This window comes from Podarcis pityusensis (genome assembly GCF_964106645.2).
Source record: "Podarcis pityusensis genome assembly, chromosome: 1".
Classification (NCBI taxonomy): domain Eukaryota; kingdom Metazoa; phylum Chordata; class Lepidosauria; order Squamata; family Lacertidae; genus Podarcis; species Podarcis pityusensis.
This window is the reverse complement of record NC_138028.1, coordinates 6,522,638-6,530,816: the sequence shown is the minus strand read 5'-3', so window position 1 is coordinate 6,530,816 and position 8,179 is coordinate 6,522,638. Positions and strand designations below refer to the sequence as shown.

Sequence of the window (8,179 nt, the reverse complement as noted above, 5' to 3'; positions counted from 1 at the left end):
GGGGGGTGGAGGAACAGTCTCGGGATGAACTGGGAGACCTTTGCCCAACATGGATTAGGACATTAAGTTGGCTTTGAAGGACACCAACTCTTCGACGGGGCCTACTTTTCAAAATTAACGGAACGCTTAATTTGTGTCAAAGTGAAGGGCTTATCCATGCAGCCCTGCAAAGCACACTCCAAAAAAATTCCCCCCACCGCTTTGAGGAATCCCCCCACAAATCCTTCAGAAGGCCATATATGGTTCCCATGGGATAGGGTCAAAAGCTTTGCCATAGCTACCTAAGGGCATTTAAATTACCAGGTCGAATTTCCCTATTTTCACCAGAGAAATGTTGGAGGGTATGGGACTGGTGAGAGTAAGGGTGCACGTTCCGAATGCGTTCCCTGCACATAGAAAACTAGTATGTCAGTCAAAAGGCTTCAGTCTAGTTTTCTCCCTGAAGTGCTACATTACTATATGCAGTGAGTGATCTGTCTGCTGATTCTTCAAAAACATGATTCTTCCACCTGTAGGGGAAATAAGTCCAGTCCAGGAAAGGCATTATCTTTGGATTCTACTGAACATGGAAGCCACCCCTTGGTGTTGGTGCTTGGTGACCTAATACAATATCTTTTTCATATTTCATTCTGTAGCCTTTACTATTTTGCGTCAACATGGAGAGGGTCAATGAACTTAACCAGGGCACTGGGGCCATTCCCTCTGGGCAGCAGCACTTTCTGGCTTCTGAGACTACACCTGGAATTGCTCTCACAAGTCATAAGGACTAGTGCCTTAAATAAAATTTAAAAACTGAGATTCTTAGGAAGCTAGATAGTGACCAAGACCTCCATTGTACAGCTATTCTGTGCTTCCACTGTACACATACAACTCCGGTTCTGCTTGATTTTGTGGTTAAATTGATCATCTTTCTCCCTTCCCTTCCATATTTTTCTTCATTCCTTCCATACAAACATAAGAAAGACTGTTTTCAGAAGTGGCCAAGCAGTTGCATTCAGGTCTGCTACTTCTGAACATGAAGGTTCCATATAGCTATCATACCTGGCAACCATCAATCTTATCATGAACCTATCAGGGAGAAGTGTCATAATTCAATGACAGAGCACATGTGGCTGCAAGCAGGTTCAACCCCTTTGCATCTCCAGGCAGGGCTGGGTGGGAATGTCTCCTGCCTGAAACTCTGGCAAGCCGCTGCCAGCCAGTGCAGACAAAACTAGGCTAGATGGACCAACAGTCAGACTCAGAATAAGGCAGCTTCCTATGTTTCCAAGCTTTCAAGAGAATCTGGAAGACACCATGTTTTCCTCTGCTGGGCAAACCTTGAACACTCAATCTGTGAAATGAAGACAGCTACCAGCCTTGTGTCCAGCCTTGGACACCGTTCTGTTCCCCCAACAGAGACCTCTCTCTAGCCAGCCATTAAGGTTACTGAAACTCGGTTCCAAGGATAAATTCCTGGCGCCACTCTGGCTCGTGTCGACAGGATGAGTTTATCTGGAGGGAATTTGCCATGGAATGTGCTGCAAAACAGATTTCTCATTTGAAGTCCAGTCCAAGTGCAGCAGCAATGGCAAGGAGCAGCTACCCGAATTTTGGACAACCACCCTTTGCTTGTTACCTTTTCAACTCGTAAGAAGATAATGTTTTCATTCTGCTGCTGCTGCTCAAGAATTTTTACTATTTTATTTTTTTGCGGAGTAACAATAAAATACCGGTTTCTGTTCACAATGAGTTTGCAATATGATAATCATCATCTGAATTCAAGGTAGCAGTAAGTAGGGAATGCAAGGTTCATTTTATACAGGAAATTCCCCTTGGAAATTCACACTGAATTCCCAGCTAGTCTGACTTTATTCCATAATAAAGTACTGGACAGAGTTCAAAGAGTATGTGAGAGAACATTTCCATTAGGACACACGCTATACGGAAAAATGTGGGATGTAATCCACTGGGAGCAGTCAAGTACAACATTCCTTGTTTTCCTAGAGTGGACATGCAAGGGAATTTTTGGTCCAACCAGTCAAAACTTCCTTTTCCTCCTGGCCTGGAACATCCTTCCTTTGCATGTGATAGAAGGTGGGCGTGACCTAACCTGTCCAGGTAACAAAAGGACAAGTCACGCAGCACACCTCTCTTTTTCCCATCTTCCTTTTGTCGTGTGAACTGCAGGACTGCAAGCCTGCAGCCACTGGGATTATTCCCCCATATGGGGTAAACCTGTTTGTATATGTTTGAAACTTTAAGCCTTAAACCTGCCTTCAGTGCTCTGCCTGATCTTTTTGTTACTTATGAATAGGACTGTGGTGTCTTTATTCTTTTGGGAGGGATTCAAGGGAACTTACCAGGAACGTACAATTCAATCTGAGACAGACTGAATTATATAATAGTCAGAGGCTCACACGAGCCTGCAACCAGCTATCTGCTGTGCATGTGTACAGGGGAATGTAAACTCTGCTAAGTAAAGGAACTTGCTAACGCAAGTTAGGAAGGATATTAATCAACAATATATCCTCCCTTGCCACCCTGAACATTCCCACAAAAAACATACGTCATTTTAGCTGCTCATTCTCCACCCAACCACATTCTGCCACCCCAGGACCCCACCATCTCTCACCCAACCAGAGTCCATGAAAACACTTCCTCAACCCATTTTTTTATTTATTTTTTACTGTATGTATCAGAACCTACTTTGTACCTATGATTAAAACCTAATGTATTACTTTGTTCTGTTTATCCAGCAACAGTTCCTACCTCCAATATCCTCTAAAATTGTTTCCTCTTCCCTCTCCCCAAGGCACTTTCACGTACATTTGTGGGGAAATGCCCTGTGTGATTCATAAATGTTAATTGTATTTGTTGTGCTGACTGAAGGTTTTATTTAACTAAACTGGAATATACTTTTATTCATTAGAAAAGGAAGTGGGGTGAGGGCTGTTGAAGAAGAGAACACACTTTTGCTCTCCTTCAGCAGTTATCAAATGCACATGCTTAATTTTATTATATTTACTGTACTCAATGGAGTCAACCATTACTTTAGGTTGTTCATATTTATAAGTTTGCAAGATGAGAAGGGTTTTAGGGAAGCTTTTAATGTTTAACAGACTATTGTATTTTAATATTTTGTTGGAAGCCACCCAGAGTGGCTGAGGAAACCCAGCCAGATGGGCGGGGTATAAATAAATATATTATTATTATTATTATTATTATTATTATTATTATTATTATTATTCCTTACCTTAAACTGTCTTTCCCTTTAACATTCGGCCGTTAGGTTCCTCCTCAACTGGTTCTTACCCATTTTGCGGTCAGGTCACATTCTTGCATATGTGACACTGGTGAGCCCATGCAGTCAATTTCCCCCTCTCCCCATGCACCCCTGCTCATCCCCTAAACTCGGTCTGCGGTTTTTGCCAACGGTTCAGAGCAGATTTAGGGGGCAGAGGTGGAGGAGAGGAGGGAAAAAATCCCATTGCACAAGCAAACCTTATTCCATGCCTGCAACAACTTAGCTGAATCCTGCTCAGTGCTTGTTAGTTGCTTGCTACTCAAAGGTCTTACAACACATTTAAAATAAATACATTATTCCATAAAACGGGGGGGGGGGGATGGGCAAGTCCCGTAACAACCACAGGAAACTTGGGCAGCACACTAGTAGCAAAACAACACCATTAGAAAGCCTTGGGAGGGAAGAAAAGTCTTTATCTGGTGCCCAAAATATGTCAGTGAAGGCACCAGGCAGACCTTGCTGGGGAGCACATTTGACAGATGGGGAACCACAACTGAAAAGGCCACTCCTTTGCATCCATCTTCCTCAAGTGCCTTTGGCTGGCTTGGATGTGTCCTTGAAGTATGGTAATATGTCTCGCTCGTGTGAAAAACAAGAATGAAGAGATGTTTTGGAGGAAGTAAAGGATCATCCAGCTGGAATGTGGCCTGCTAAACAGAGAAGAAGAGAAGAAGAGTTTGGATTTGATATCCCGCTTTATCACTACGCTAAGGAGTCTCAAAGCGGCTAACATTCTCCTTTCCCTTCCTCCCCCACAACAGATACCCTGTGAGGTAAGTGGGGCTGAGAGACTTCAGAGAAGTGTGACTAGCCCAAGGTCACCCAGCAGCTGCATGTGGAGGAGCGGGGAAGCGAACCCGGTTCACCAGATTACGAGTTCACCGCTCTTAACCACTACACCACACTGGCATAGAGAGGAGACCCATCCATTGTCCAGTCCACTTTGGGCACTGGCCCCAACCAAGGGAATGTGGGCCTCTGGGTGAAAAAGGTTTTCCCCACACTTGCCAGAGGGGCAGAGGAGGAGGGTTGAAAGGAGGGCAAACAGGGGAAGCGTGTGATCAAGCTCACTTGCATGTCCGTACGTTTGTCTCACAACCCTCGGATCTGTCTCCCATCTTTCAGGGAGAAGAGCAAGGATCTAGCAGATGCACCTGACTCAGTAATGGCTGCAGATGTTCCCTAAGGGCATCTGGTTCACCTCTGTGAGGTCAGGATGCTGGACTAGGGGGGCCATTGGCCGGATCCAGCAGGACTCTTCTTATTGCCACTGTTTCAAGTCTAGTACAAAAGAAACCCATTTTATCAGTTCCTGTCCAGCCCAGGGGGCCTCTGACTCTGGCAGCTTGAACTCCCTACATGAGCTGTCCAATGTGCTATTCACAGCCTGTTCTCCTGTGTTGCCTGGCCTAGCCTTATGTGTCAGGTGTGCGTGCAGGAGCCAGGCCCTGTGACCAGTAGGGCTTCGCAGGACTGGGCCTTCCTAAGTTTGTTCTGGAGAGGCAAGGTGCAGCCTCACAGGTGAGGCCGCTTGGTAACTCACAGCACCTGGTGGCAAGAGCTGGGAAGGGTTATAAGGTCAGCATTTCCCTCCGCCTCTTTGCCACAGCAACACGTTTCCTGCCTTGGGCTTCTTGCTTCCTGATCCTCGGACCTCGGCTTCGTGACTCCTTGCTTCTCGACCCTCGGACCCTTGACTTCGTGACTCCCTACTTCCTGACCCTTGGACCCCTGGCTTCTGGACTCTCATTCCTGCTCCCAACCCACCATCTTGCCCCCGGTCCCAACGTCCTCAGCCAGGACTTCAATCACCTGTAGACCGGACTGTGACAGTATGCTACCACCTTGCCTTGCCTTACCTTGCTTTGCCTTGCCTTGCTGGACCCTGATGCGCTATGCCAAAATCTCGACTTTGCCCTGCTCTTCACCTGTCTACAAAAAAAGATTTGATTAAAAAGAAAATACAGGGTATTTAACTGCTATATGAGGAAAAACTAAAGTTTTGTGTTTTAACTCCAATCTGTATTTTATTTTATTTTTAAAAAAATAATTTTTATTAACAGACCAATCAAATCAAATCACATTAATTCCAAATTACAAAGCCAAATTGTAAATTTTTGTTGGGGGTACCCATATTTCAAGTTCCGAAATGGATCCAATCATCTTGTTGCTGCTGCTTTGATGTCCACAAATCTGTCCAAATGATGTTCACAATTCTATCCAATCCTTTCTTGTTGTTTTCCACCTCTCTTGTTGTTGTTTTCATATATTTTCCCTTTTTCTTTGTGACCTCTGATAGTCTCCACAAGCGAGTTGAAACCAATTGTAGTCCTGTGTGGGTTTTTCCACTCATCCAAGAGTCATATTCAGATGGCTGCCGCTTTTCATCACTTCCATAAATAAACACACTCTTGCCGTCTACTAGTTAATCTTCACAGGTCTGTCACTCCCTTTCTCAGTCTTCTGAGGAGGTTCTGCCAGAAATCCCATATAAAAACAGATCCATAGCTTCCTCCTCCTCAGTCATCAGTCTTTCGACAGAACCCAATCTGTATTTTATTTATTCATTTATTTTATAAAAAAATTTATATACTGCTCACCTGTATAAAATTTCAATGTGGTATAAAATAATGCATACAGATACAGTAAAAGATAAAACCAACACAATATTCAGGCAGTGGTCCAGGTATGGAGAAGTAGCTAGAGCCAGGGCCTTTTCAGTACTGGCCCCGACTTGGTGGAACGCTCTGTCACAAGAGACTAGGGCCCTGCGGGACTCTTTCCACAGGGCCTGCAAGACAGAGCTGTTCCACCAGGCCTTTGGCCAAGGCACAGCCTGACTCCCTCCTTTGGCAATCTTCACAGAACTCTATCCCAATGATTGCCATCAATTTGATTTGAACTGATTTTATAATGAAATGATTTTAGAATGTTGTATTATTTTATTGTTGTTAGCCGCCCTGAGCCCAGCTTCGGCTGGGGAGAACGGGATATAAATAAAATTTATTATTATTATTATTATTATTATTATTATTATTATTATTATTATTTATTAGCTCTGTGTGTCATTAATGTATTGACACCGTGTTCCAGACCCCCAAATGGCCATTCCCACTGGCTTTATATAGATGCTAAACAGCATTTGGAGACAAAGTGGTGCCCTTTGGAACTCCATAGCACAAGGGCCAAGGACCATCCAGTGGCAGGTGGTGAAATTCTTTTGTAGGGGAACAGTTAGAGCCAGAGGCGCCAGCTTGTGAGGCCAGTGTGTGTGTGTGTGTGTGTGTGTGTGTGTGTGTGGCTTCAGGAAGTCCTATCCCTCCCACGATGGCAGCCAAGAGGCAGATAAACAAGAAGAGTTCTTACCAAAGTAGTTTATTCAATATTCACAGAGAGAGACGAAGGGATGTGGTCTCACTTAGACAATGGCGTTGCTCCAAGAAAAGTCCCACCCCCCTCTGTCCCTCCTATTCTACATCAACCCTGCACATCAACCCAAGCCTCCTGCCTCTGAGCTTTCTGTTCTCCTACTCGCAATGCACGCCTGGTCCTCGGAGAGGGGGGTCAGGAATGCTTTCCAAAGACACTGAGTGCCAGCTTCCTCCTGCTGCTCTCCCAATATTTCCCAGCTTCTCCCCTCTGTAGCCTCTGAACCATGACCTTCTGCAAACCCCTGTTCTGAATCTACACTCTCCCCCTCTTCTCAGGAAGGTTCAGGAAGGGGGGGTTGGTCCCCAACATTCCTCCTCAGTCCAGTCCCTTACATTGGGTGACGTCACAATGTCCTGACATCATGTGTGTGAGCATCTCGGCTCCCTTCCCAAGCTGGGTAGAAGCTCCCCAGGCTTCAGGAAGGTGGCAGGAGAGCTCTAACACCCATCAGAGGTCCGTTTCCGGGGCCTAATCTGGTTTAATACGGCCCATGTGGCAGTTTATTTCCAAAGTCCATTTCGGGGGCCTAATCCATTTTAATCTGGCCCCGGTGGCAGTTTATTTCCTGGGGTAAAATCCTAAAATAACCTCAACAACTCCAACCCCACCAAAAAGCTCAACAACTTCAATCATAAAACAAAAACAACTCAACAAATCTGAGGTGAAATTATAAAAAAAAAGTCAACAACTTCAATCCTTAAAAAAGGTCAACAACTTTGGTTGGCCCTTTGGTCGGTCCTCACGGCCCTTCACTTCATCAAATCTGCCCCTCTTTGAAAAAAGTTTGCACACCACTGTGTCCCCTAAGGGATGCATTTAATCCTAGATATGGTCAACCAACAACCTCCATGCGTCTCAGTGCCATATAACAATGCAGTAATGGCAATATTGAGGGTGTGAGGGGGGTGCCTTCAACCTAATCCCACCCCTCCAAAGGAACAATTACCTTTGCTGTCTCCTCTTCGGGGTCAAAGCATTACGGTCAGTCCACGGTCAGCCACAGCAGACCCCAACTGTTGCTGGATTACAACTCCCATTATTATTTACCCCTGGTTCTGCTAGCTGTGGCGATGTTGTCCAATAACAGCTGAGGACCCACGTTGTTTGAGAAATAACAGCTGGGGACCCACGTTTGCTCTAGGGGCTGGCAACCATCTGGCCAGCTGCTCAGCCCCAGCTGTAAGAAATCCATCATAGATCAAGCTTGCTGCTGTCACTTTGGCCTCCGGTGGTCTGACAGGAGTCTAGCAAGATGGCGAAATAAAGCAACAAGAGCCTTGCTGGCAGATAAATGAGGCAGGGAGGCGGGAAATGACTGCAAATCTATGGTTTATAATCCTGCATCTGGAATTCTGTGTCCCGCTCTGGTCGCCTCACCTCAAAAAGGATATTGCAGAGTTGGAAAAGGTTTGCCCAAATTATCGAGGGGACGGAACGACTCCCCTGCAAAGAAAGTTTGCA

General features: G+C 45.3%; 1 long non-coding RNA gene across 1 annotated transcript; it reads right to left on the bottom strand.

Annotated features, from left to right (window-relative positions):
* Positions 1 to 3,678: 3,678 nt before the first annotated feature.
* LOC308474839 lies at positions 3,679 to 7,850 on the bottom strand. The gene is made up of 3 exons (XR_013984981.1): positions 7,665 to 7,850; positions 5,146 to 5,218; positions 3,679 to 3,936 (listed from the first exon to the last, which is right to left on the bottom strand). It is a non-coding gene; the product is annotated as an uncharacterized lncRNA (long non-coding RNA).
* Positions 7,851 to 8,179: the final 329 nt, after the last annotated feature.